The sequence below is a fragment of the Dromiciops gliroides genome, chromosome 3, assembly GCF_019393635.1.
Source record: "Dromiciops gliroides isolate mDroGli1 chromosome 3, mDroGli1.pri, whole genome shotgun sequence".
Lineage (NCBI taxonomy): Eukaryota > Metazoa > Chordata > Mammalia > Microbiotheria > Microbiotheriidae > Dromiciops > Dromiciops gliroides.
In genome coordinates, this window is record NC_057863.1 from 149,740,839 (window position 1) to 149,768,272 (window position 27,434).

Sequence of the window (27,434 nt, forward strand, 5' to 3'; positions counted from 1 at the left end):
TTCAGTCAACTCCAAATCAAACTTCAGGTGGGGGCTCTGCATCTGCCAAAGTCCCATTATTTTATCACACTGCTGGGACAATTTACCTATTTATTAAATATAATTTTTCTAAATTTGACTTCTTTCCCATACCCATTTCACCTCATTAGATTCTGTTTCTCTTAATAGTGTCACCATCCTTCTTGTTACTTGGGATTTAAATCTGAGTTTTCCGTTCCTTTGCTCATCACATCAAATAAATCATACCTTCCCCAATGCCCTTTGTTTCCTCTCCTACACTTACCATTCTAGTTGTCTTCATTTAAGCCAGACTGCTAAAGTAACCTTCTCAAGTCCTCCCCATTTCCAGTTTCTCCCACGTTTAGTTTATCTAGCACATCAGTGCCAGAGTAATGATTCTAATTTACAGCTTTTATTATGTTATTCCCCTACTCAAAAATGTTTGCTAAATCGCCATTGTCTACTGAAAAATAAATTACTTAGTTTGGCTTTCAAGAATTTTTACATTGTCTCGAGTTCTCCTTTTATTGTCAGTTCTCACTAATGTATTTTGTTTCATCCAAACTGGACTTATAGCTGTCCCCAAAACTTAAATGGTTCTTTCCTTCCTCTATGCCTTTGCTATCACCATCCTAAAGGACAATACTGCTTCACTCATGTCTGTTACTTCATGTCTCTACCCGTTGAAATCTTTTCCATCCTCTAAGGTATAGCTTAGACACTGACTAGAAATAATCTCTTTCCTTACCAGCAAACCTCATAGCACTTTATTTCTACCTCTGCCATTAACATTATACTGTAAGCTAATTTGTATTATAATCATGAATATCTGTCATCTCCAACTATTAAATTATAATGCCCTTGGTTTTGAGAGCTTGAGAATGATACCTTCAAATAGTTTTTTTTTTAAATTTATATAAGTGAATATTTACTAATAACCTAATAGGTCCTAGAGGATTCATTATTTTTTCTCAAATGGCATACTTTTTCCCATAAAGGACCATATGAAAAGTTCAAAAGCAGCTAGGTGGCATATTAGATGGAGCACTGGGCTTTAAGTCAGGAAAATCAGAGTTCAAATCCTCCCCCAGATACTTACTAGCTATGTTATTCTGGGCAAGACAGTCTTCAATTTTATCATCTCTAAAATTATGATAGTAACATCTACATTACAGTGTATTTGTGAGGATTGATTGATATAGCTTTTGTAAAGTGCTTTGTAAGCCATAAAGCACAATTTAGGTGCTAGCTGCTGGTGCTGGTGGTGGTGGTGGTAGTGGTGGTGGTGATGACAAGATCTAAGAATGGAAGTTGATGCAGAAATTACATTGAGTTATGGTTAAGATTAAAATATACAAAAGAAGTTAAACAAGTAGAATAGAGAAATTCTGGGAGGGAGGCATCAATCACACATCTAGGCAGATAATTGGAAATGATATCTGAGCTGGGCCTTGAATGTAGTGGTATAGAAATAGTCCATTCTAGAAATGGGAGATCATACGCATACATCGATAGGGATAGGAACATAGGATTACATTTTAGAACTGTAAGGTAATCTAGTCTAACCTCTTTATTTTCCATAAGACCCAGACAGTTTATCATGTTGCCAACTATCACATATAATATGTAGTACAACTGTGAATTGAATCTTTGCCTTCTGACTCCCAATGCAGAGTACTTTGCTCATTACTGTGCTGCTCCTTGGGGTAGTACAAACCTGGAAAGTTCAGTTTGACTTAAAAACTTAAACTGTGCAGTTTAGCCAGAGCAAAGAAGTCTAATAGGCAGAAGAGTAATTATTCAGTTTGATTAGAATATGATGTGCATAAAGAAAAAAAAGTGTCCTAAATATGTAGGTTGGAGCCAGACATTGAAGCACTTTGAATGAGTATAAGTGTGTGTAGAGTATACTCGAAGTGGATCTAAGAGTGTTAGCACACCTTAGGGTAAGTGCTAAAATTGGCTCCTTCCCTTCTCCTCAGTTTCCTACTGTGAACTAAATAAAATATTATTTCTTATCATAGGTGTGCATAAAGCATAGTCCTCAGCAAAAGATCAGTTGGTAATGTTCAACCCACGATGCTGCATCAGCTTACCTGACCTAGAGTTTAGATTATTCTATACACAGTCAAGATCCACTCATGGCTCTCAAGCCAGGAAATGCTACGATCAAATGTGCACATTATTAATTGCTTTGGTGTTGAGGAGTAAAGAGTTAGGGAGGATAGATACTAGAAATGAGAGAGTTCAGAGCAATTTCAACAGAATAGTCAGGAGATAATGATGGTCTTAACTTGTTAAGAAGATAAAGGTAGGAGAAATGAAGAACATTGCAGACAAATAAATTATAAGGTTGACAATTGCTAGGATGCAAGGTGTGATGGAGAGAGAATAGTCCAAATGACTAACATTCTGAGTTTATACTGGGGAAGTGGTGATGCTATCAAGAAAATAACTAGAACAAAAGGGTATAAGCCAATTTGGGGAAAATATGATAACTCTTTTTTGGGGAGTGGATTAAGACATAGATGTGGGCAAGTGACCTAGATAGAAAGTTAAGTTCAGAAGATGATGGAGACATAAGGGTTGGAAATATAGATCTGGAAATGATGGGCATAGGTGTTCAAATTGAAGACATAGATTAGATGAATTTGCAATGGAAACAGCATCAAAACACAGAAGTTTCAGGTTGATACACATTTGGGAGGAGAAAGATGAACCAATGAAAGTGTCACAATAGAGAAATGTGTCAGAATAGTGTCTGAATAGAGAAATGAAAGATAAGTGTCACAGCAGCCAAGGGAGGAGAGAGTATCAAGAAAGTGTGTGTGTTTAAAATCTAAATTGTGGGTTCTAATCTGCCCCCCAGTCTTGGGGGGAAGCTGGCTAAAATCACTGATAAATTTAGCAAAAGTTAGGCTTTTAAATATTTATTAAAATATATATTATAAGTTAGTTAAGAGAGACAGATTGAGAACAGATTCCTTATAGCATGGAAATTCTAGCTCAGTTCTAATTGGTGTAGCCAGAGAGAAAGAAAGCAATTTCCTTTCCTAGCAGCCCACATGAAATATCTCACCACCAAGCCAGTGTCTGAACAACTAAGCAGCCCCCATCCCCCGTTGTCCATTTGCCACCATACTCGTTTCCTGGACAAAAAGAGGCCAATCCTCAATGGCTTCTCCCAGAAGCAATCTGTGAAACAGGAAGCAGGGATGTCCACACACACAGCTCCAAGCTAATTGTCTGGTAGCTTTGATTGACATGACCACAGGTGACTCTATAGACGAAACTTCCAGATGCCAAGTCACATGCTTTCTCCTCAGGGTGGAGCTCTGATTCTCACAAAAGAAGGATGGTTGGTAGTTTCAAATACTTCAGAAACACCAAGGATGTTGAGGACCTCATTTTTAAAGACTGAAATAAAGGAGAGAATGTAGGTGAAGAGAGATCATGAAATGCAGAACAAGGAAGATGATATAGCATGGTGAATACTCTCGACATTCTCTGAAAAATAATAAGTGGGGTAACAACAAGGGGAATGAGGTAGAGTTGGGAATTGTGGGCAGAAAAGGACTATTGTAATTGCTGAAGTGACAGAGAGGGTGTCCATAGGATAAGAATAAAAGTGTTATAGTGTAATTTTGAGGGTGTGTTTGAAGATTATTAATAAATGTGTAGTGAACTGAGTCATCACAGTTTTACTTCTTTTACTTGCCAAGATGATATCTGTTAGGGTATCATCTCTTTCTTAAATTTGAAACTACAAGGTCTAATGATCCCCTTGAACTCCTCAATATTTATTGTGTTGGTTCTATTAACATAAAAGGTATCAAACACCTCTGTAATGATCTATTTCTGGTGCTCTGTGAGTTCATTTTTGGGTCCTTATCACTTATCTAAGTCTGTGGCCTCTAGCTTTGCTTCTTGATAATTCTGGTAGCTTTACAATAGAAGGAAAAAATGGCCATAGTGGAATTATTCACAGTTGGGGATTAGGATAGCAATAGAAAATTCTCATCTTCCTGAGTTTGAATCTGGTCTCGACATTTACTTGCTTCGTGACTCTGAGCAAGTCACTTAATCCTGTTTGCTCCAGTTTACTCATCTATAAAATCATCTGGATAAAGAAATCATAAACCATTCCAGTATTTTTGCCAAGAAACCCCAAATGGATCACAAAGAGCTGACGTGACTGAACAACAAGTATATCTATATAGATATAATGAGTGTATGTATATGTACATATGTACATTTATGAAAATGTTTAATATATACATATTTTTGTTCTATTCTGCACTTTACAGACACAATAAAATCCATTTCTACTTACACAGTATAAGAGGCAAAAATAGAAAATGGTATATGAGTCTATGAATACAGTTTGTTTTAAAAGAACAAGTGTCATGGCGAATAGAGTGCTGTCCCTGGAGTCAGGAAGACTCATCTTCCTAAGTTTAGATTTTACCTCAGACACTTATTAATTGTGCTGGGAAAATTACTTAATTCTTTTTGCCTCAGTTTTCTCATCTGCAAATTGAGCTGGAGAAAAACAATGGCAAACCACACTAGTATCTTTAAGAAAAATACACACACACACACACACACACACACACCAAAAACCAAATGGGATCACATAAAGCCAAATGTGACTGAAAACAAGAATAATAAGTTGTTTCTTTCAAAGCTATACTGCTATTCTTTCTTTTCTGAACTTTTTTCCTTCTATGTATTTTCTTTTAAAATTGTATTTTCTTTACAATTCCCCTTTTCTTTCTGTTTTGAAGGAAAATTTTCATTGGCTACCACCCCCTTACTAAATTGGGGAAAAAAAGGAACATTTACATGCATTTACAAATTGACCTGTCCACAATTTGCTAAAATATGATGAATTTGATCCCATAATCTCTCTTTCAGGAGGTAGATAGCTTGCTTCAATATGCCTACTTTTTAATTGTTGTTACTTGGTCAGATTTGTCTTTCATAATTGTTTTTCTTTACCATGTGATTTGTATTTTATAAACTCCTGCATTAGTTCTGTTCATTCTCCTCCTCATCAGTTTATTCAAATCTTTTCCTTTTTCTATGAAGCTGTCCATTTGTTATTCCTTATGGCACAACAATATTTCATTCTATTAATATACCACAATTTGTTCAGTCATTGCCCAACAGGTATCCATCCCCCTTTTATTTCTAATTCCTTGCTATAATGAAAAGAATGCTTAGAAGTCTTTTGGTTAATGAAAATCATTTTCCTATTTATTTTATCTGTTTGAGGTCTAGTAGTGGTATTGCTATGCCAGAAGGCATGCACAGTATGTGACTTTCTGGGTATATTTCCAAATTACTTTATACAATAGTTATCCCAATTTACAGCTTCACTATTGTGACCATCCATGTTCCCAAGGCTTCTCCAAAAATTGTCATTTTGTGCTTTTTGGGGGTCACTTTTTGATCAATTTGATGATTGTGATGGTCTTCAGAGATATTTTAATATGTATTTCTTTAATTAATAATCGTCATTTAAAGCATTTTCTACATGGCTATGAATAAGTTGCTATTTGTTCCTTTGAGTACTTCTTCATATCCTTTGATCATTTATTTGTTGAGGAAGGATTGTTATTATAAATTTGAATCAGTTCCTTTCTTATGTTGGATATCAGAAATTTGTTGTACTGATCCCCCCCACCCCACTCCACTAAACTGTTTGCCCTTTCTACAAAGATCAAAGCAGTTAAAACTGTAAGGTAAATGTGTATTATTAACACATGTTGGAGAGGTAATTGAAGCTCAAGATAGGTACAGAGACAGTAAGAAAACATTTAGAAAATCTACACTATTCCAGATATCTTCACCCAGAATAATTATACCTCATAATGCTGAAATAATTTTAGATGTGATTATAAAATCACTGTAGTTAACTGCTATTGTCAGTTTTTGGTGATGCTTCAGGAATTGAGAGCAACAACAGGAGACTTTATGATATTTTAAAAGTGAAAATGAATTTTCTCATTTGAGCCTCTCAAAAATTCTGTGAGGTAATACAAATATTATTGTCCCCATTTTGTAGATGAGTCAATTGAGGCTCAGAGAATGTGAAAAATCTTACTACTTTTAAAAATCAATCCAATTATCAGGGCAGCTAGGAGGCACAATGGATAGAACACTGGTCCTGCAGTTACGAAGACCTAAGTTCAAATGTTGCCTCAGACACTTACTAGGTGTATAACCCTGGGAAAGTCACTTACCCTCAGTTGCCTCCAAAAAAAAATAAAAGATCCAATATCAATAAATTATACAATAGTTGCTCTTATGGGGCAGCTAGGTGGTGTAGTGGATAAAGCACTGGCCCTGGATTTAGAAGTAGCTGAGTTCAAATCTGGCCTCAGCTTCTTGACACTTACTAGCTATGTGACTCTGAGTAAATCACTTAACCTTCATTACCCTGCAATAAATAAATAAATAAATAAAATTTTTTAAAATGTTGCTCTTGAAGCCAATCCTTGGACAAAAAAAAAATCAATTGATTATTGCCAGGGATTATTAATCACTTAGAAGATGAAACATCCACTGGAAAAGGAAATGACAAACCACTCCAGTATTTTTTGCCAAGAAAACCCTATTGGCAGCATTGGCATGATATTGGTCATGAAGAGTCAGACATGAGTGAATGACTGAAGAACATCCAGCTGATCTGACTTCCTTTTTATTAGCTTGGTAAAACAGAATAATGCTGTAGACATCCTGTAAATGCATTTCAATAGGGCATTTGAAAAAAATTTCTTACAGTTTCTTCATACACAAGATGAAAACTTGTGGGCTAGATGATTATATAATTGAATACATTCAGAACTGTTTTAATATGGCACTCAAAAATATGGATTGTTTAACAGATTTATGTCAACCTGAAATCCAATATCTCATGGCATGCCACAAGTGTTGGTTCTTAGCCTCATTGTGTTCAACGTTTTTACAATAATCAATTACTTAAATAGGTCATGTTGATAAAATTTGTGGATTACTCCAAGCTCAGAATTATAGCTAATCCATTAGCTGACATAATGAGAATCTCAAAAGATCTTGTCAGACTAGAATACTGAGCAGAATCTAATGAAATAATACTTAACTGGTATTGATATGAAATCCTACTTTTGGGTTCAGGAAATCAACAGAAGTTATAGCTTAAGTACAATGATGATCTAGCAGTTCATATAATAAAGAATTATGGATTTATTTTATTGTAACCTCAACCCAGCAGTGCAATGTGACAGCCCAGTGAACTAATGAAATCACAGACTGCATGAACAGATGTAAAACATTCAGAAAAATGCAAAAGATAGCCATACCACACTCTATAATTATCAAACCACATTCAAATAGAGACAAAGTAATAGTACTAATTTGTTCTGAAAAAAAGGGACAGAACAGTGTATTAGAGAAATATACATCATTTGAAAGGATCAATCATGTAATTGAATGATTGATGAAATGTTACTACAGTGAAATTGAATCATGCCTCCTTAACATCCTCTTAAAATGACCTTGTTTTGGACAGTGTTAAACAAGAACTGTATGTACATTGTTCAGTTCTTGTGGCCATCTGTTAAGAAGAATGTGGAAAAGTTAGAGTACATCTTTAAAAAGGGCATCTACATAGTGTTCTAATTATGAAGCCCGTGACCAGTTGAAGGAAGGAAGTTACAGAAAGGCATATTTTTTTAATTTTTAATTTGAGGCTATTGGGATTAAGTGACTTGCCCAGGGTCACACAGCTAGTAAGTGTCATGTGTCTGAGGCCAGATTTGAACTCAGGTCCTCTTGAATCCAGGTCCGGTGCTTTATCCATTGTGCCACCTAGTTGCTCCAAGGCGTGTTTGTTTTTGCAATACAAGGGACTAAGTTTTTAAATTTAGAGCTTTGAGAACATGAAATCATCTGTCTTTTGAAATACTAAGTGGTTTTTCATTAAATTTATTTTAGAGGAAGTTTGGGTATCAAGTAGGGGGTTGGTCTTGATGATCTGCAGCATCATTTTTTGACTCTGACTTTATGATTCTGGAATGAAGTTTTTATGGAAATCCACAAGACTATTGATGCTACTTTCTTGGATCATATTAATTTGAAGAATTTTCATCTTCTGGGTCTTGGCAAATGGACTCAGGGTATATAAATGATAATTTTGATATTCATTAAATTTTCACAGTGGGTGCCTATCAGTTTCCTCTAGATAGCCTGGTATCTGCAGTATCTCTATTTACTTTATTAGCATCAGTTTGCTTGGATGCAGTAGGATAAGCTTTTAGCACTCTTTCAATTGGTAATATTAGGAGAGATATTGACTACTTTCAAGAGAAAAGGAAAAAAATCACCTCGTATTATTGTTCATAACTATGGGATATGTTCAGAGAAGGAAGGCAAATGACTAATAAGTATCACAATGCATATAAAATATATTCTTTCTCATAGTTCACAGTGCTAGTACTATGGAGACTGGAAGATGGTTTGAGGTCTGTAAACACTTGTAGAATAATTTTAATCACCGTAAGAAAAGTAAAGTTCATATATATCTATATGAACACTCAAGCTGGGTGCAAAAACTCTATGCTACATTATTAAGTTTGTTTTACTAAAATATATTCCATTGTCTAACACAATAGAATATTCAAGTTGGATTTCAGATCCAACCAGCTAATAATGAATGTATGGTAGAAAAATAGAAATGTAAATAACCATGCTTTCATTCCAACTAAAAATACATATAGATGCAATTTTAGAATAGTATTACTCCTATTGTTAAAGTCTGGTGCTACTCAGATTATGAAATATATTGACATTGTATGCTAATCGTGATTCAATTAATGAGAAATGTTTAGAGAGAAAATGTAATATAGCTTCAAGCTATAATGAAATATTCACTGACAGTTAAAAGTAAGCAGTATAATGAGATACTACTTAAAACTTAATGCAGAAATTGAGAAGAGAATTGTCATGTTTAAAAAACATATATCCTAAAGGAGTATACTCTGAAGATCTCAAATCTAGAAATAAGGCTTCCTTTAAAATGTTTAATAGAGATTCTTTTTAAAGATATTCTTGAAATGCCAGTTCTTTTATCATGATATTGCTACTGATTTAAATCGGTGTTAATACACCCAAAGAGATTTTCTCAAAGCTTTTGGAAAAGCAGCTGGTGAATTGATTGATTCAAACACAGCATTTCCAATAATGGTGGACTCGCTTCCTTAACATTCTATTTATGGAATTGTTGTGTATGTTATTATGAGGATTCAACTAGTTAATGAAAAAGCATTTAGTGAATGCTTACTATGTGATAGGCACTGCACTGTGTTGGGGATATTTTAATCCCTCTTTCTCTCAAGAAGCTTACATTTTAATGGAGGAAAAAACTGTGTGTGTGTGTGTGTGTGTGTGTGTGTGTGTGTGTGTGTGTGTATAGGAAATGCAATGTATGTATGAATATATATAGGAAACACAAAATGATCCCTTCAAAAGCAGGTACCTTATAACTCAGGGATTCCACAACTCTATGAATTTTATTCTAATTATATTTTAAAAGTAATAGAAAAAGGTTAAATCAGTGGAAACTTGGGGTGGGGGAATTATCTATTTGGAGGAAGGGGAAAGGTGTTTTAAAAAGAACTAGAAAACTAAACATGATCTATATTCTATACCTCATATAATATGGATTTACATAATTTGCTACATCAAGAATAAATGCATTTATTGGAAATAAAGTTAACAAGGGACCTCTCTTCCAACCTATGTAGACTCAGGTAACTAGAAATAATAATAAAAAAAATAAGAAAAATAAAACTAAGGCTAAATAAATTGATACCAATGTGTAGTTTTGAGTCTACTCAGGAGCATTCAGAGTAATAGAATGTACTTGTTATATTAAATGGCATGTTTACTAACATCTTATTTGTGCACTTTATTTGTATGCAGAATTCTCAAATACTATAAGTAACAAGACTCTGTGGATATATATTTATATTTTTACCATAACACATATTTGGGAAAACTTTTAAAAATAGGTAGAATTTTAAGACATCTGTTGTTGGATATTTGAGAAATATTATTATTACTCTACCTGTCATAGTCTAAGTAAAGGATATAGTTAGCATATACTAAATAAGAAACTGTTCTTCATTAGCCTCTAATAGGATGATACTAGATGATGCTATTTTTTGCTTTACCAAGTACTCAAGACTTACCTTAATTTCAAAGGCATTTAAATTTTGTATCATTACATCTCACCATTTGCTGATCTACTCACTTTCTAACAGTCATGTCATAAAAGTACAGATGGAGGGAATTTTTAATTATTGTTAACCCTTCCATTTCCCCCATTTCTGTACGTTTCTTCATTTAGAATCCCAGATAATTCTCTATCTCACACCCAGAGTATTTTTTTTTCTCAGAAAACAGATCCCTCTATGTACCAGAAGGTGCCGCTGCAGCCCTCACCGACAACAACTACAGCAGCAACTACAGGAGAGGGTGGATCTCTGGGCTTAGAGGCGGATTGCTCTCCTCACTTTTCTGTAGCCAGACAGGGGCTGGTTTCGACGTACTTTATTAGAACTGGTGAAGAATTGGTGGTTAATTTCCTTGAACAGAATTTCGCTTTTGTCTTCTTCAGCAAGGATGTGCACACTAAATATAAATGCACAGCTGTTGAAAATAAAAAAGAAAATGCTTCATTTAGACGATATTAATTTCAATCACCAAACGTTCAGTGTAATATTCTCAGGCTTAATTACTCATGTAAAGAACATTATGACTAACGATGAAATAAAGGGTCCTTTATTCCATTGAAGGTTTTTTCTCCTTCCAACAATGTAGCATGAGGTTTTTTGTTTTTTGGGTTTTTGATGTGGAAATTCTCCTAGGTTCATTTGTTTCTGTCTCAGTCTAATTTCTAATATTGCAGTGTGATTATTATCTACCTTTTAATTACTTCCTATCCACTACCCCTCCCCGACCCCCATTCCCCCATGAAAGAAAACAAAGGAAAAACTGAGTATTCTAATAACAGGTCATAGTCCATAATTTCAGAAGTCTGATATACTGGAAAGATCCTTATATTTAGTGTTGAGAAAACCTGGATTGAAATCATGACTACTACTTTTGTAGCTTTGTTACCTTGGATAAGTTACTTTACTCATTGGGAAAATGAGCGGTTTCATACTAACTCTAAATTTTTAATCCTACCTTTGAATATTAGACTCATTCATTGATAACTTCCGGATATCATTGCTTAAAAATAGCCCCTGTGTAAGTGATAGAAAAAAAAAATCAAATCTGTTCTTGGAGCCATGTATTATAGACCTTTTACCTTAGAGCTCTCTACTAGCAAGTTAAGTGACAGATGCTGTGCTAGGAAGGAAGGAAGAAAAGGTGATTATGCAGACTTATTGACAGTCAAAAGAGGTTGAAATTGATTATCTTCAAAGAAACACAATAGGAAGAAGGCACCTCACTAAAAGCCCAGCCACTGAACAAGTTCTCTATTAATTAATTGTTAGCCTCTAGAGATAAAAAGGCGCCTAAACAAGATATAAAGCTCAGTAAATGGATCTGAATGAGTGAAGCATTTCTTTTTCAATTTCCTTGCACAACAATACTACTTAACTATACCCAATAATGCCAAACAAAGGGGATGGCGGAGTGGGGTGAGAGGTGTTGGACAGTGTAAAAAGGTGAAAAATGCACATGCCTGTGATAGAAAATCCAAGAAATTAATACAATAAATTGGTATGTGAATGCCTTTATAAAGCGATTTTTATTTTGACTTAACTACATAATCTAAATGGTTTAATGGTTTACTTGTTTTTGGCTTTTACCATCAAAAGTATGCAATGAGAGAGAGAGAGAGAGAGAGAGAGAGAGAGAGAGAGAGAGAGAGAGAGAGAGAGAGATGGAAATGGAGATGGATGTTTGCATTGAGAAAGAGGGGGAAAACAGGTTTGTACAAAGCTTTTGGCATGGAACATTTAAGAAAAGAAATGTCCCTGAAAGATTTCTAGTGTTCACCCCTTTTAGTAGGCTGAGGGATGAAATCAAAACATCTTCACTGGAGAATTGTGTTATCTTTATGACCAGACATTGCAGAAACCTTTACCTGCATTCCATGCTATCATATTGTAAAAAGAAACTCAAATGCCTAATTGTTTCATTCACTCAACAAACTTTTGTTAAAAACCTGTTGTGTTCAGGATTCTCTAAGTAGAGTAGATATCATTTTTTTTTTTGAGATTTAGTGACAGCTCTCATGAAACTTGAATCACCTAAGGAGACTTGTGATACGCAGTTAATTTTAATATATGTGATGTAAGCACTTTAATGAGAAGCAAAAGCACGGTGAGAGCTAAGTAGGAAGGTCATTACCAATAATGCAGATCAGAAAGGAGTTCATAGAAGAGAAAACCTTTGAGTTTAAAGGTAAATGAGAGTTCAAGGGATGAGTGGGAAAGAGAACATGCAAAGCATAGGGAATAGTGTGAGCAAGGGTTTGGATTTTGCAAACACATAGGGAATATTGGTTGGGGAATGGTGGTTAGAGGGTAGATCAGGATTTATTGGAACATAAGCAATGAAAAGATAATGTGAAAAAAATCAAGAAAGGTAGGACAGCACATAATTGAGGTGGGCCTTGAATGCTAAACAAAGGAGTCTAAACTTTTTTCATGGGCTATAGGGCATGCAGATTTAGGAGCAGAGGGTGTATGTGACCAGATCCATTTTTAAGAAAGACAGCATTCTGGATTTTTTTTTTTTTATTAAAATGATTTTTGCATAGTATACGTAAACATCATGATTTCTGGAACACTTACTGTGTATCAGGTATCGTTTTTCTGAGAGTGTGAAGAGTATTATAATAGGAGAGGGCATGAACTCTCTAATTGTTGCCTAATTACATCTTTCTCTCACAAAATGGTATAATAGGACATTTCCTTTCTCTGATACACTTAACTTCCTCATAGATAATTCAAGCAAGAATGGCACTAACATATTTACAATGATATTTCTGAGGGCATAGCCCCCTAGAATTATGTTCTAAAGCATCATTAAAAAGATATCTTCAATAAAAATATGTAAACATGAATGAAATGTTCAAATCATGATGTCTGCTCACTGTTTGATTTGAAATATTAACAATTTAAATTGAACAAAATTCTATACCCAGATGCTGTTAACCTGGAAATTAAGGAAACAATCAATATAGGAGAAAATAAGGTCCTTAATCTGGGCAGAGGAACTATAGCTCCTGGTGTCACAAAGCAAGAAGCTAGGAAAACCCAAAGATGGGAACCAAGGACAGGGTTTTTATGGGGTAACAGAACAAAAGGGACCTTAATGTAAATGAGCCTTTAACAAAAGAAACCATAGAACTGCTCTTGAGTTAAGTATATAGACACTACTTAACTCTAAGTAGAAACTGCTCTGTGTAGGTGGATCCTTTAACATAACAACATAAAGTCCAGGAAGTAAGGTGGGCAACCATTGGGAGGGGATAGTTTGCTTGAGACGAGGTGGGGGAGGTCCATAAATCCTTAAAGAGTCTGGAATTGACAATGATTGGTTAGCCGCCAGCAATTTATTTGCCTGGGAATGGGGAGTGGGTGGGGATCTGTCTGTTCTCAGTAAATTTGTAGTTATCAGTGCTCAGTAGTAGAAAAATTCTTTGCTAATTCAGCTTAGGAAAAAAAATAGCTGGACTTAAACATACCCTATTTTGTTTTGTTTTTAAATTTCTTTAGATTTGTTTTCAAAAGGGCCATGCTCTCACGTTTGAAATTTTTCTTCATTTTCTCTATCCTCTGAATAGCCAGTTCTACATTTTAAATATTTTATAATTTTGGAAACAAACTGGATATGTCATAATGGTACAATTCTTTACAATGACTGGTTTAATCAGAAGGCACTGATAGGTCAATTGCTTTGAACCTAAATAAGAAACCCTCCTATAGAGGGCAGCTAGGTGGCACAGTGGGAAAAGGACCGGCACTGGATTCAGGAGGACGTGAGTTCAAATGTGGCCTCAGACACTTGACACTTACTAGCTGTGTGACCTAGGGCAAGTCACTTAACCCTCGTTGCCTAAAATAAAATAAAATGAAATGAAATGAAATGAAATGAAATAAAAAAAAAATAAAGAAACCCTCCTATGATGTTCCAGGAATGTGATCATCCAGCTTTTGCTTTGAGTCCTGTTGAGAGAGGACTTGCTGTACCTTCTAACACATTCCAGCTCTATTTATTGAACTTTTCCGTCCAGGAAGCCTACATCTGCCTTGTTCAACTCTTGCTCATTGCTTTCATTCTATCCTCTGGGGCTAGATAGAAAACATGTTATCTTTTTATCTATACCACAGCCTTTCACCTATTTGATGATCCTATTCTCCTCCACAAAGCCTGTTCTTTAAACTTTCCAGTATATTTTGAAATTCACCAACAGCATGCATTTTACTACAGCATTGCAAAGCAAACCTGATGGCAATCGTTGGCAGAATGGAGGTGAAGAACCTGAATCAGCTTCAAGCTAGAAAGTATCTGTAAAATTAAGTGAATGTAACAAACTTAAGGCTGACCAATCACTGGAAAATTCTAGACACTGTACTTGCTGTGGGGTAGAATAATAAGGCCCTCCCTTTAAGAAGTAATTAGGTTAGAGCAGCTAGGTGGCACAGCAGATAAAGCACTGGCCCTAGATTCAGGAGGACCTGAGTTCAGAGTTGATCTCAGACACTTGACACTTACTAGTTGTACCACCCTGGGCAAGTCACTTAACCCTAATTGCCCAAGAAAGAATAACTAAATAATCAAATAAATAGATCAAATAAATAAAAATAAGTAATTGGGTTAAAAGAAGTCAAGATTAATAAGTAGAAAGAAAGAACTCATTGATATATGGATGAATATTTCTTGTATATTAACCTTTATGGTTTTGTCTTTCACTTTATATTTTAAAAACCAGACTTAATCTTTATTTTTTATGAGAATTCCACATTTGGTTTTATATCTAAATCTGTGAACTTTATAAAAAAAAGATATAGTTCATTAAATGAAGGAGGTGCTATATGGTACCTCCAATAAGATACTGAGTACCTATTATTAAATAATACATTGAATTCAAGAATAAAAGTGGAAATATGGCTATCATTTATGTGGAGCCATTCATGTCCAAGATTCCTGATATTTTCATAAACTTAAATTAAGCAAATTATAAAATATTTCATTTTGAAAGCACCTTTTCATATATCAGGATGTAACCTGCCTGGGAAAGGAAAAAAACTGCTGTGGAGAAAATGTATTTTATAATTTTAATTTTAATATTTAAAAATACATACTTATGGTAAAACTTTTAAATAGTGTTCTATTTTTTCTTTTAGCCCAGACCCCCCCTCCAAAAAAATGACATTCTTACAGTCTAAAACTTTTATTAAAGTCTTACTACTTCATGTTTTTCAGTCTTGAATTTTAAATTTCCATCTTCAAGATATTCAAGTCTGGCATTTTAGACTTAGCTTGAGCCTCCTCTCCTTTAGATCCAAAGACAACATTTCTCTAACTGCTATGCTATTCTGTTTTCTACTTTCTAACATGCCAACATCAAAAGCTAAAATTCTGCCCTCTCCTTACCTTATCCATGTCAGAAGCAGGGTAACTGGGAGAGATTTCAACATCAACAACTAACTCATCTTAAAGGTAAACAAGGCACAAAGAAGCATAACATTTTGTGACAAAAAACACTACTGGGTGAAAGTGGTATTTCTTCTAGTTCAGTCTTCAGATATTTTAAATTACTCCATCTTGGGTGACATGGTTCTTAGTTAACATAACATTTATGTTTGGGTGGGCCTCCTCTTCGGGAAATGTTAAGATTTTGAAAAAAAAAAACAAAACATACAATATAAATAATGGAGATCCAACTTAAAGTTAGCTGTTATAACTAGGGTGTGAGTAAAGCAGAGGTAGAAAGTTGGTCAAGTAACACTATTTTTTTTCTTTCATTATATGTTTGTGATACAATCAATCAATGTCATGACAGTCCCCTGAAACCAGTGTAAATCCTTTCCTCCTATCAGGATCATTGCCTCCATTTCATCAAGACAATTTTTCCCTTCACAAAATTCTAGAATGAGATCTGAAAGAGACTTAACAGATAATCCTGGTCAAATACCCTCATTTTACAGATGAGTCCCATAGTAATTAAGTCACTTGCCTGGGTTCACAGAGGATATAAATAACAGAACCAAGAACATAACAAAGGTCCTCTGATTCCAAGTCTAGTAATTTTTTCCTACCATACCACTTCTTTGACCATGGCTAAAATGCCACCAATAAGCCAGTGAAGAAAATTATTTTGCTAACCAAGTACAACTTTTTTAGATTGGAAGATTACTTTATTATCATACGTTATTTCAAGTTGTTTAGTATTTAAAAAATCCAAGGCATCCAACCAAAAACAAAACAAAACTTTATTTGAATGATCTGTTATTGCATGCCAATTGGGAAAGAGTCAATCTGGGAGAAGAAGACTGAAAAAAGTTACTTTATGAAATCATATTATTCTCTATTACCAGAATGGTTCACAGATTCATTTCCCTTTTGCTGCAATGATTCCCATACAGTTATTACAGTTCTTAGAGGACCACATTTTTACTCTGAATTTAATTTGAGGTAATATCTTTGAATAAGGAGCCCCCATCTAATGTTTTATAGTTGGTTAGGTCATATCACTTAGTAAATTAAGGTGCTACTTTGTTCATGGAAGACATTTACAATGAACTGAGGTATGTGGAAGTATTCCACAAACAGTATGCCCATTTAATACAAGTATAATATACATATGACATGCATCTTTAAAATTATCAGTAGTTACTATATTTTACCTTACCTGTGATTTTATTGTTATAGAGAACCCTTGTTGAGAAAACTCCTTCTCCCAGTGAAGAATGGCACCTACTTTGCAATTTAAAGTCTTAAAGAAGGCTGCTGAGAGATTAACTATATTCTCAAGTTCAACCAGCCAGGAACTTTCAGAACTCACATCTCTCCAACCCCATGCTGAGATGCATTGTTTTTATGAATAAGGGCTATTAAATAGATAAAAGGCCTCTTATGCATATTATATGTGGTATCTCAGGCAGGTCACTTAAGCTTTCAATCTTCAGACAATTTTATAATACTATGAATTGCCCAAAAAAAGGGGGGGGGGCAGCAATCTGAATGGTTCAAAGGTTCATTGTCCGGACCTCCAGAGCTACTGAAATCATAGATTTTGTGAAGAAAGAACAGGGTGAGAGTATATACCTTCCTGGCAGGCTAAAGTCATACCTTCTCATAAAATACTCCTTTGTACCATCTTCAGAGATAGAATATTGAATAGACTAGACATACTAGGTAAGGCTAGATTCAAGACTGTGCAGGGGACCTAGAAGAAAAGCTATGCCAATTCTAAGAGGAACATCTTGAGGACTCCATCTTGAAAACTTCCAGGAGCTGAGAGTTATCCTCTATTATTTGTGCTTCCTAAATGTAAGCCAACTGTCTGCCCTACGCTTTGTTATGGGAGAGAGTGTCACAGACTTATGATGTACCTCAGTTATTTTTGGAAGTGCCCCAATCAAGACTCCGAGGCTAATAGTAATGCATTGAATAGAATATGGAGTTGGAGTCAGGAAGATGAATTTAAATCTGGCCTCAGACATTTATTAGTTATATAACCTTGGTAAAGCAAATAGACCTCTATTTGCCTCAGTTTCCTCCAATGCAAAATGGGATAACAATGGTATCTTCCTTCCAGGGTTGTTATTAGGACCAAATGAGATAATCTTTGTAAAACTATTTAGCACAGGGGGCAGCTGGGTGGTGCAGTGGATGGAGCACCGGCCCTGGATTCAGGAGTACCTGAGTTCAAATCTGGCCTCAGACACTTGACACTTACTGGCTATGTGACCCTGGGCAAGTCACTTAACCCCCATTGCCCCGCAAAAACAAAACAAAACAAAACTATTTAGCACAGAGTAGCACTTAGATACACAAATGCTCATTCCTTCCTTCCCTAGTGTTTTTTTTTTCTGTATACTCTTCATAAATCTAGGGAAGAATTTTGAAGTGGAAAGATCACTGATCTAAGGATTTGGGACTCATGAGTCTTTTCCAGAAATTTTAAGGACCTGGCTGGAAGTAGGACTAATGTTATTGTTACAGTACAATTGACACAGAAAATACACAGCTAAGTACCTGAGGTGGAAAGAGAGAGAGTTTATTATGCGTGGGCCCAAAGTGGGTTTTCAAGCCTCCAACAATGGGCTCCATGGTCTTGTAGCCCACTTGGTTATATACAAAAGGAGTAGGCATGGTATAGTGGCAAGTTTATCAAATGAAGATGAGCTCAGTTATTCATGGAACAAAGGATGCATAGTGGTGCCTAGTGGTTTAATCATCATTACAGGAATACATAAGAATGAGGTCAGTAGTTAAGGGGGGCCAGTCATTGCAGCTGGAGTCTCTCAAAGCCAGAGCTTGTCTAAGACAGACAAGGTCAGAGGCTATGTGTGATTTTCTACATCAGTATGGAGGGACAGAATGTTGCTACTCCCAACGCTTTTGTGTCTGAATGCCTGTTGGTGATAGTTGGTTAGCAGTTATTGCTTCTTTTGATGAGGAAGGGGGCTTTCTCCTCTACAATGATATCTCCCCTTAATGATGTCTATGGAGGCTAGTATAAAAGTTGATTTGGGGGGATGGAACAGCTAGGTGGAGCAGTGAATAAAGCACCGGTCCTGGCTTCAGGAGGACCAGAGTTCAAATCCAGCCTCAGACACTTGACAATTGCTGTGTAACCCTGGGCAAGTCACTTAACCCCCACTGCCATGTAAAAACAAAAACAAACAAACAAAAAATAAAACAAAAAAAAAAGAGAGAAAAGAAAACCAAAGTTGATCTGGTGTTTTGAGGGACACTGCTATTCTCAAAGTTTTTGGATTCAGTGTCTCAGGCTGTCTCCAGAATCTAAGAGAAGATAGCAGACAAGGTGGTAGTAGCAGTGATGACAACAACAGGGCCTTGGCTCCTATTTATCCAGCAGGATACTCAGCTGCTTCATCTTGGGTTAGATGACATCATGATAACTTAGAAGTAAGAGAAAGAAGAGTTACTTAATTCTCACTTTTCTTCTGCTTTCTCTTTAAAGGAGAATGCATTGAAAATTTGCACTGAAAAGGAAAAACACAAAGAAAAAGGATACCCAAGATGAATGAGCTGATAGTAAAAGAATAATTTATTACCTTGCAAGAATTAGTCATATGGCCAAGATGAGATACATATGTGGGTACTGAAATAATTGGTAGGTTTGATGATCAAGACATTGTCAATGATATTTGAAAGATCATGGAAAATGGGAGAGATGCCCCCCAAAATAAAAAAGGAGATATGTTTCAATTTCAATAAAAAAGAAGACAACAAAATTTTGAAATTAAGTAGCCCAATACCTTGACTTTGATTCCTGGGGAAAATTCTAGAACATATCACTAAAACTATTGTTAATGACCATTCAGAAAAGAAATTAGTGAAGACGAAGAGCCAGCTTGTGTCATCTAGACTATAACATGTTGGACTAGCATTTATCAAAGAGCTCCAGGAATTTCTGCTGGCCCTTGGGTTAACATCTTTATTAGTGATTCAAAAAAAATCAAAAGTGGCATGCTTATTATATTTGTGGATATCACAAAGCTAATAGAGATAACTAACACACTAGTTGAGTCCATTTCCAAGCTTGACAGGGTGAGCACTGGAGCAAATGTAAAAAGATGAAATTCATTTGAGATAAACATAGTTTCTTAGACCTCATTCTAAAACAATCAGTTTAGCACATATAGATTAAATAGGTAAAATGCAGAAATTTTTTTAAAAAGAAGCAAAGGCTGTAATGTAACAGAGGTGTCAGATTCATTTGTGCAGCCAAAACACATTGAAATGTAAGTGGGAAATGTTTTAACCAAAAAATACAATGGTATACAAACAACATTTACTTGTGATTTTCTAAGTCAATATGCCTCCTTCAGCATTTCTATTTGAGTTTGATACTGCTTATGGACAATATGAGCCAATATTGGGTGTGGTAGCCAAAAAGTTAATGAAATCTTGGGCTACACTAAGGTTTAGGAATAGAAAGGGCATAGTCCCTCAGTTTTCTGTTTTGGTTAGATTACATCCATAGCATCAAATTCTTGGGTACCACAGTTTATTGATAAATTAGGATGTTAAAGAGTGTTATGGAGTCCTCGTTCTAGGAAGTTCACTGAAAGGAACTGGGGAAGATTAGCCTGGAGAAGTCATTTGATTCAGGAGAGAAGGGGATAATATTAGTCTTCACATATTTGAAAGGTTTTCATATGGAAAAGGGATTATAATTCATTTTATTCAGCCTAGGTAGAAGCGCCAGAAACAGTGTGTAAAAGTTACAGAGTCAAATTTGGACTTAATGCCAATAAAAATCTCCTAGCAATTAGATCTATCTCAAAATACAGTGTTTTTTCTATGGATGTGGTGGATTTCTCCTCACTGGGTATCTTCAAGAAGAAACTAGATGACTTTTTTCATTACTGTATGTTGGGGATTACTTTCAGGGATGGACTACATGGCTTCTGAGGTTCCTTCCAACCAAGGGTGTGCAGGTAAATATTTAACAATCGGCTCTCTGGGAGAAAAAAAAAACTACACACAAACCACCTTTAACTTTAATTTGCATTATGAATATTTTCTTCATCACTTTCTTTTTTTGTTGTTTTGGGGTTTTTTTTGGCAAGGCAATTGGGGTCAAGTGACTTGCCCAGGGTCACACAGCTAGTAAGTGTCAAGTGTCTGAGGCCAGATTTGAACTCAGGTCCTCCTCAATCCAGGGCCCGTGCTTTATCCACTGCACCACCTAGCTGCCCCTCTTCATCACTTTCTTATGTCTAAACAACCAACAAAACAAATAAATTCAATTTATAGTATTTGCCAATTTCCAAGGTATAAATGCTCACATTGAAAGTTTAACAATTGACATTTGTAAGCCAGTAGGAGCTGGCTTCCACATACCCCTGATTCCAATTCTAAAATTCTGTTAACTAGATAATTTCTAAAGTTCCAGCTCTAACAATATATGACTCTAAATGAGACTGTGATTGCAAATCATTTAGGAGGTGTACTTGTTTCAGTAACTCTCAGAAGCAAAAACCATAACAAAATCATAATGGCTGCTTTACAAAGTTGATATGCAAATTTGGGAAACATCCCATACTTTCATTGCCTTTAATGTACTGCTCAGCAATCGACAATGTTTTGTTGTCAGATTGAATTCCCTGGCAAAATACCTTGCCACACAGCTTCCACACCACAGCAGGAAATGTTTGTGAAGACCATACCAGCTGAGTAGCTTCTTGTCTAGAAGGCAGACATGAATCTCAGACAGAGTTCCCTTCTCATAGACCTGCTGGGTCAAAGAGTGATTTGCTTAGTGTCAGTGGTTGCTGTAGGGAGAGTGGAAGGGGTGCTTTGGTAGAAGCACTGAAACACAGAATATATGAACTTGAAGAGTTTTTTAACCTGAGTTCTGTGAATTTATTTTTCAAAACATATATATTTAATAATTATTTCAATATAATTGGTTTCTTTCTAATCCTGTATATTTTATTTTATGCTTGAAAAGTCATTATCCTAAAAAGGGATCCTAAGACTTTTTCAGACTACTCCCCTGTTCCCTTCCCAAAAATGTCATGACATATACAAAATAGATAAAAAACATTTTAGTTCAATTACCTTATTTTTTATCTATCTGTCTATCAGTCATCTCTCTATGTTTATTCATTTGGTTTCTTTATTTTCTTTATTCATTCATCTATCTATCTATCTATCTATCTATCTATCTATCTATCTATCTATCTATCAATCATCTATTTATTTTTGCAGGGCAATGAGGATTAAGTGACTTGCCCAGGGTCATACAGCTAGTAAGTGTTAAGTGTCTGAGGCCAGATTTGAACTCAGGTCCTCCTAAATTCAGGGCCAGTGCTTTATCCACTGCACCACCTAGCTGCCCCCTCCCTTATTTTATAGATACAGAAACTAAGGCCCAGATAATGTCGCAGGGCCTCTGATTGACAGGCTTTCTCATTCCAAGTCTATTGCTCTCAGTTGTATAGGTCTTCAAGCAGGGCAGCTAGGTGGCACAGTTGATAGAGTGCTGGGAATAGAATCAGAAAGACTCTTCTTCTTGAGTTCAAATCTGGCCTCAGACTCTTTATTACCGTTATGACCCTGGGTCAGTCACTTAACCTCTTTTGCCTCAGTTTCCTCCTCCATAAAAGGAGTCAGAGAAGGAAATAGCAAACTACTCCAGTATCACTGCCAAGAATACCCTAAATGTGGTCATGAAGAGTCAGAAATGATTGAAATGACTGAACAAGAAAGCAGGATGTCCTATATCTTAACTCCCATTCTATGTTCCAGTTCTAAACCATAGTGACATTCTATTAGTGACTATGTGGATTTCATTTATCCACAGCAGCTATCCCCGCTGTGGATGCAGATAGTCAATCTATAATTGACATTGAATTAACAAAGATTTACTCTGTTTGCCAAATCTGTATAAAGGTCATTTTCTTGCATGAAGTGTTGAAATTGATTTCCTAGTGGTCTAAAATTGGAGGTATTATCTGTTTTTATTCTTTCCACATGAGTCTTCATGTTCTTTTGAAGTAAATACATTTCACAGGAGACCCTTTGATCATTATTATCTTCTGTATTGGTATATTTTTGTTATTTTGTAGGGTAAATATCAAAAGCCTCAAAGAGTTAGGATTTACTCAGGAAATATTAGTTTTGGACCTGCTCTGAGACCATGTCTGCTCGTACACGTGATTGGATCACTTTGATGGATCTGATTCATCAGTTAAAATATGAGAATAGTTTGATTGGATAATATAGGCATAACTATTGATTCTGTATGTATCTATCAAAATCTAGTAAGGAAAATCCTGTGGTACCACCTCCAAAGTTGTTTTTTTTTCCCTTTTATGATAATACCACTACATTGAGAGCCAGTAACAGCATAGTTATTACAGCTGTTGACAAGTTTTATTTTGATTACGTATAATCATAGGTTCAGAGAAGAGAGGAGGAAGGACCGGCATACTTCAGTTTTGCTAAAAGGTGTTTATAAAAGTCAGATGTTTAAGTTCATAGATGGAAGTTCTTTTGCCTTTTTTTAAGTGGTAGTTTAAATTGATCCTTTTTTCTGTTAACTTATAAGGTATGACTTAGGTGGAAAAGTAAAAGAAAAATTCATTTTCAATGAATGCTTACCATACTGTGCTTATAAAATAGTATGCCTTCAGTTCAATTGAATGCACCAAGCATTTATCAAGTCACTACTCCTGTGCTAGGTGCTAAGCATAAAAAGTCAAAGAAAAAAAATAAAAGATTCTTTCCCTAAAGAAGTGTGTCTTGGTGGTTTTCTTTTCTAAACAAATGGATTAATTTATGCTATATTTGCTTGTAACCATGAACCAGAGAAACAGCTTGACTTAATTGCTAGATAGCCTCCCATGAAGTTAGGAAGATGAATTCAAGCCCCTCTGTTCACACAACATGCTGACTACGTGACCCTAGAAAAGTTACTTTACCTCTCCATTCCTTGAGCACCTAAGACCATAACCTGTAGAGGAGGTGTCACTTTCCTTTTCTATTGAGGACTTCCTCTTCCAGCATTCTCTATATAAATGAAATCACAAATCCCATTTTTAAAAGTACTCAAATACCTTTTTCTGGAAGACATTTGTATTTCTTTGTCCTCATGCCTTCTAATTCATTTATGCAGCAGGCATGTATTTATCATTTGCACTTTGCTGAAAATTGTGTTATGTAAGAGAAGATATAAAATTAATACAAGCATGGACTCTAGTCTCAGGGAATTGTTTCTAATTCCAGTAGAAGGCAAAAAACACATAACCATGACACAATATTGAATAAACACATTTGAGAGGTGGAAAAGCACTATATAGAATCTGAGGGAATAATTCGTGGAGCAGATGTCATCTGAGTTGTTCATTAGGGGATAAGTTATACTCAAAGATGGGGAGAAATGTCATCAGGGACATGGGGATCAGTTTAGTAAAGACATAGAAACTGTCTTTAGGGAATAGAGACTAGATCAGATAGTGAGAATGTAGGGTGCATAAGGTGGCACCATTAGTGATGTTTATAGGATATCTCAAATGTCATTTTGAACCTTTGAGCTAAGGTATGACATTAATAGATCTATATGTGAAGGGAAGATTTGTTTGGCACAAATGTGAGGAACAGATTAGCTAGAGGACAAACAAGAAGTAATTAGACCTTGTAGAAGCCTGTTGCAATGATTCAAGGAGTTAGTAATATAAAAGTGTAGTGGTTGGTGACAGTGGGAATAGAAAAGACTTGAATACAAGTGAAAGATGATGTAGCAATGGTTACTAAGACTTGATCAATGATGTTTTTCCTTTCCTTCATGATCTCATAACCAAAGATAACAGTAAGACTTGGAACTTGTGACACCTTGTGAATGACACTCCTTTTGACTGAAGGAATGATCTGGGGTGAAATGTAGGTTATTTTTCAGACATGGTGAGTAGGAGGCACTCATGTGACATCCAAATGGAGAAATTTCTCATTGGAAGTTGGAAATATCAATCCAGAGCTCAGAAGAACTGTCAGGCCTGGAGCCATATACATGGGAAACATGCAGGTCATCTAGGCTAAATGCAAGCAAATACTGTGGAATTTCAGCTAGTTTACGTTATATAGGATTGAACTTGGAGACACAGCTCAAGATTGCATCTCACCTCGGCCACTTATTGAGTGACCATGGGCAAGCCACTTTATGTCCCTAGGACTCAGTTTCCAGATGTTCCTGATGAGAGGGTTGGACCTCTAACCTCTAAGGTCCCTTCTAGATCTAGGTCAATGAAGACATGATTATCTTGTGAAGAAAAAGAAATACTGGCAAGCAGAAAATGACTATAGAAAAGTGAAAATGCAATAATTTCAAGAAAAAATATAATGAATTAGATCAATTTTAAGTACATGACAGGCATCTTGGCAGCAGGGTATGTTGAATAGAATAAGAGATGTCCCTTATGGTCTTTGTTATATTACTGAATGACATTAGGTTATTATACCTTTTTGTCATATGAGCAAGTTGGGTTAAGGTTCTTCAAAATTCTATAATTCAAGGCAGTTAGGTGGCCCAGTGGATAGAGCATTGGCCCTGGATTCGGGAGGACCTGAATTCAAATCTGGCCTCAGACACATGACTCTTACTAGCCGTGTGACCCTGGGCAAGTCACTTAACCCCCATTGCCCCACAAAAAACAAAACAAAAATTCTATAACTCTATAGAGTGCTAGTAGTAGAAGTGATAGAATATTTCCATTAGTATAATGAATGAATGGATGGATGGATGAATGAATTGATGATTGAAAAGCATTTATTGAGAGCTTAAGGGCTGACAGTACAAATATTTGGCTCAAGTTTTTCTTTTTTTTCTTTTTTCTTTTTTTGCTGGACAATGAGGGTTAAGTGACTTGCCCAGGGTCACACAGCTAGTTAAGTGTCAAGTGTCTGAGTCTGGATTTGAACTCAGGTCCTCCTGAATCCAGGGCCAGTGCTTTATCCACTGTGCCACCTAGATGCCCCTGACAGTACAAATAAAAAGGGAAGATGAACTCTTTTCTCAAGGACTCTATAGGAGAGATGATAGCAAAGGTGGTAGCTACGAAGGAATGTTTTGGTCTGAGAAGTCATAGAGATGGTAATGGAAACAATCGACATAATAACGATGAAGAATAGCAAAATATATTCTGTAACCTTTGCTTACTAGCAATATAATTTTGGAGACCTCTATAATACCCTTATTTTCAGCTCTGAAATGATTCATCCAAATTCCCAAACCTAATGTTTTCTGTAAAACATAGCTATTATATGAAATATGCTTTAGTCCTTTCACCTTCATAGCATTTAGTATTTTGATTGGTGGTTATTGCTTCACGGTGGATTAGTGAGGCAGTAAATGGGAGAAGACTTAAATGGACAGCTAATCAAGTGAATGGATATCAAGTAGTCAATTACTACAGTGTACAATTATAATTCACAAAATATGTGAAGCATTATAATTTTTGATGCTGCACTCTTGTACAAAATATAACTAGAACGGACAAATGGCTGCACACTAACACACTTGAGAATTGGGTTGTTACAAATATACAGTTCTCTAAAAACATTGTAATCTTTCCTTCCTTAGATGCCACAGGCAGTTTTTCTACTCACATTTTGTAAATATGGCATGATGTTTATGAAGTAATGGACCTACCATTTTATCTTTTTTGTTTCATAGAACGTTGGCCCTTGGATGCTTCCCTCGTGTGTGCTAGCACCTTCGACCCTATGCTTTATACATGACTTTAAACATAATTTATACCTTCAAGGATCTTCCAATGTGTAGGACTTTAATAATAGCAAAAATCTCTAAACAAATGTCTTCAATATCTTGTACTTACATTCCTAAACAAATATCTTCATGTTTATTATGTTCTCTACTTGGCTCTGGCACATGGTAATCACATAATAAATGCTCACTCTTTTTGCCTGCCTATCATCTATCTATCTATCTCTACTTCCTTAGTTGCATTACCCAAAGAAGTATAATCTACAGTTTTGGGGCCTTAGCTTCTAGTTTACCTATAGTTTGTACCTTTAATTTCAACTATAAGCCATAGTAGATAAAGCACTGGGCCTAGAGTCAGGAAAATCTGAGTTCAAATCTAGTGTCAGATGCTAGCTGTGTGATGCCCGGCAAAAATCATTTAGCCTCTGCTTCATTTTCTTCAACTGTAACCTGGGGACAATAAAGGTACCTACCTCACAAGGATGTTGTGAGGATCCAGTGAGATAATATTTGTAAAAAATGCTTGGTACAGTTCCTGGAATATACTAGGAGCTATATAAATCTTTATTACTCATACCCTGCCAAAAAAACCAAAAAACAAACAAACAAACAAAAAAAACCCCTTATAATGGGAAACCTTGAAAAGGCATCAGAGGGATGTGACTAGAATACAGGTTAAAACTTCCTTACAGAGAAAGGGCAATGAGAATGCTCTTCCAGTGTGTACTGTTTTACTTAAACTGTACTAGTCTTTGAGGTTGGTTCCTTGAGATAAATAGTTCTGTATTGTTATGTTGAACAGTTTATATATAAATGCTTAATCAGAAATAACCAATGTGGGGTGTTCTTGGGAATGTACAAAAGAAATCAGAGAATGCCTGTTACTGAGTGGTCTCTCTCACTATAGGGATTTGGTCCCTCTCCCCTTAAATTCAGT

At 35.7% G+C, this 27,434-nt stretch overlaps 1 pseudogene; it reads right to left on the reverse strand.

The window, feature by feature from the left end:
- The window catches only part of LOC122747265, a 123,068-nt pseudogene that overhangs the window by 24,245 nt on the left and 71,389 nt on the right, over nt 1–27,434 (reverse strand).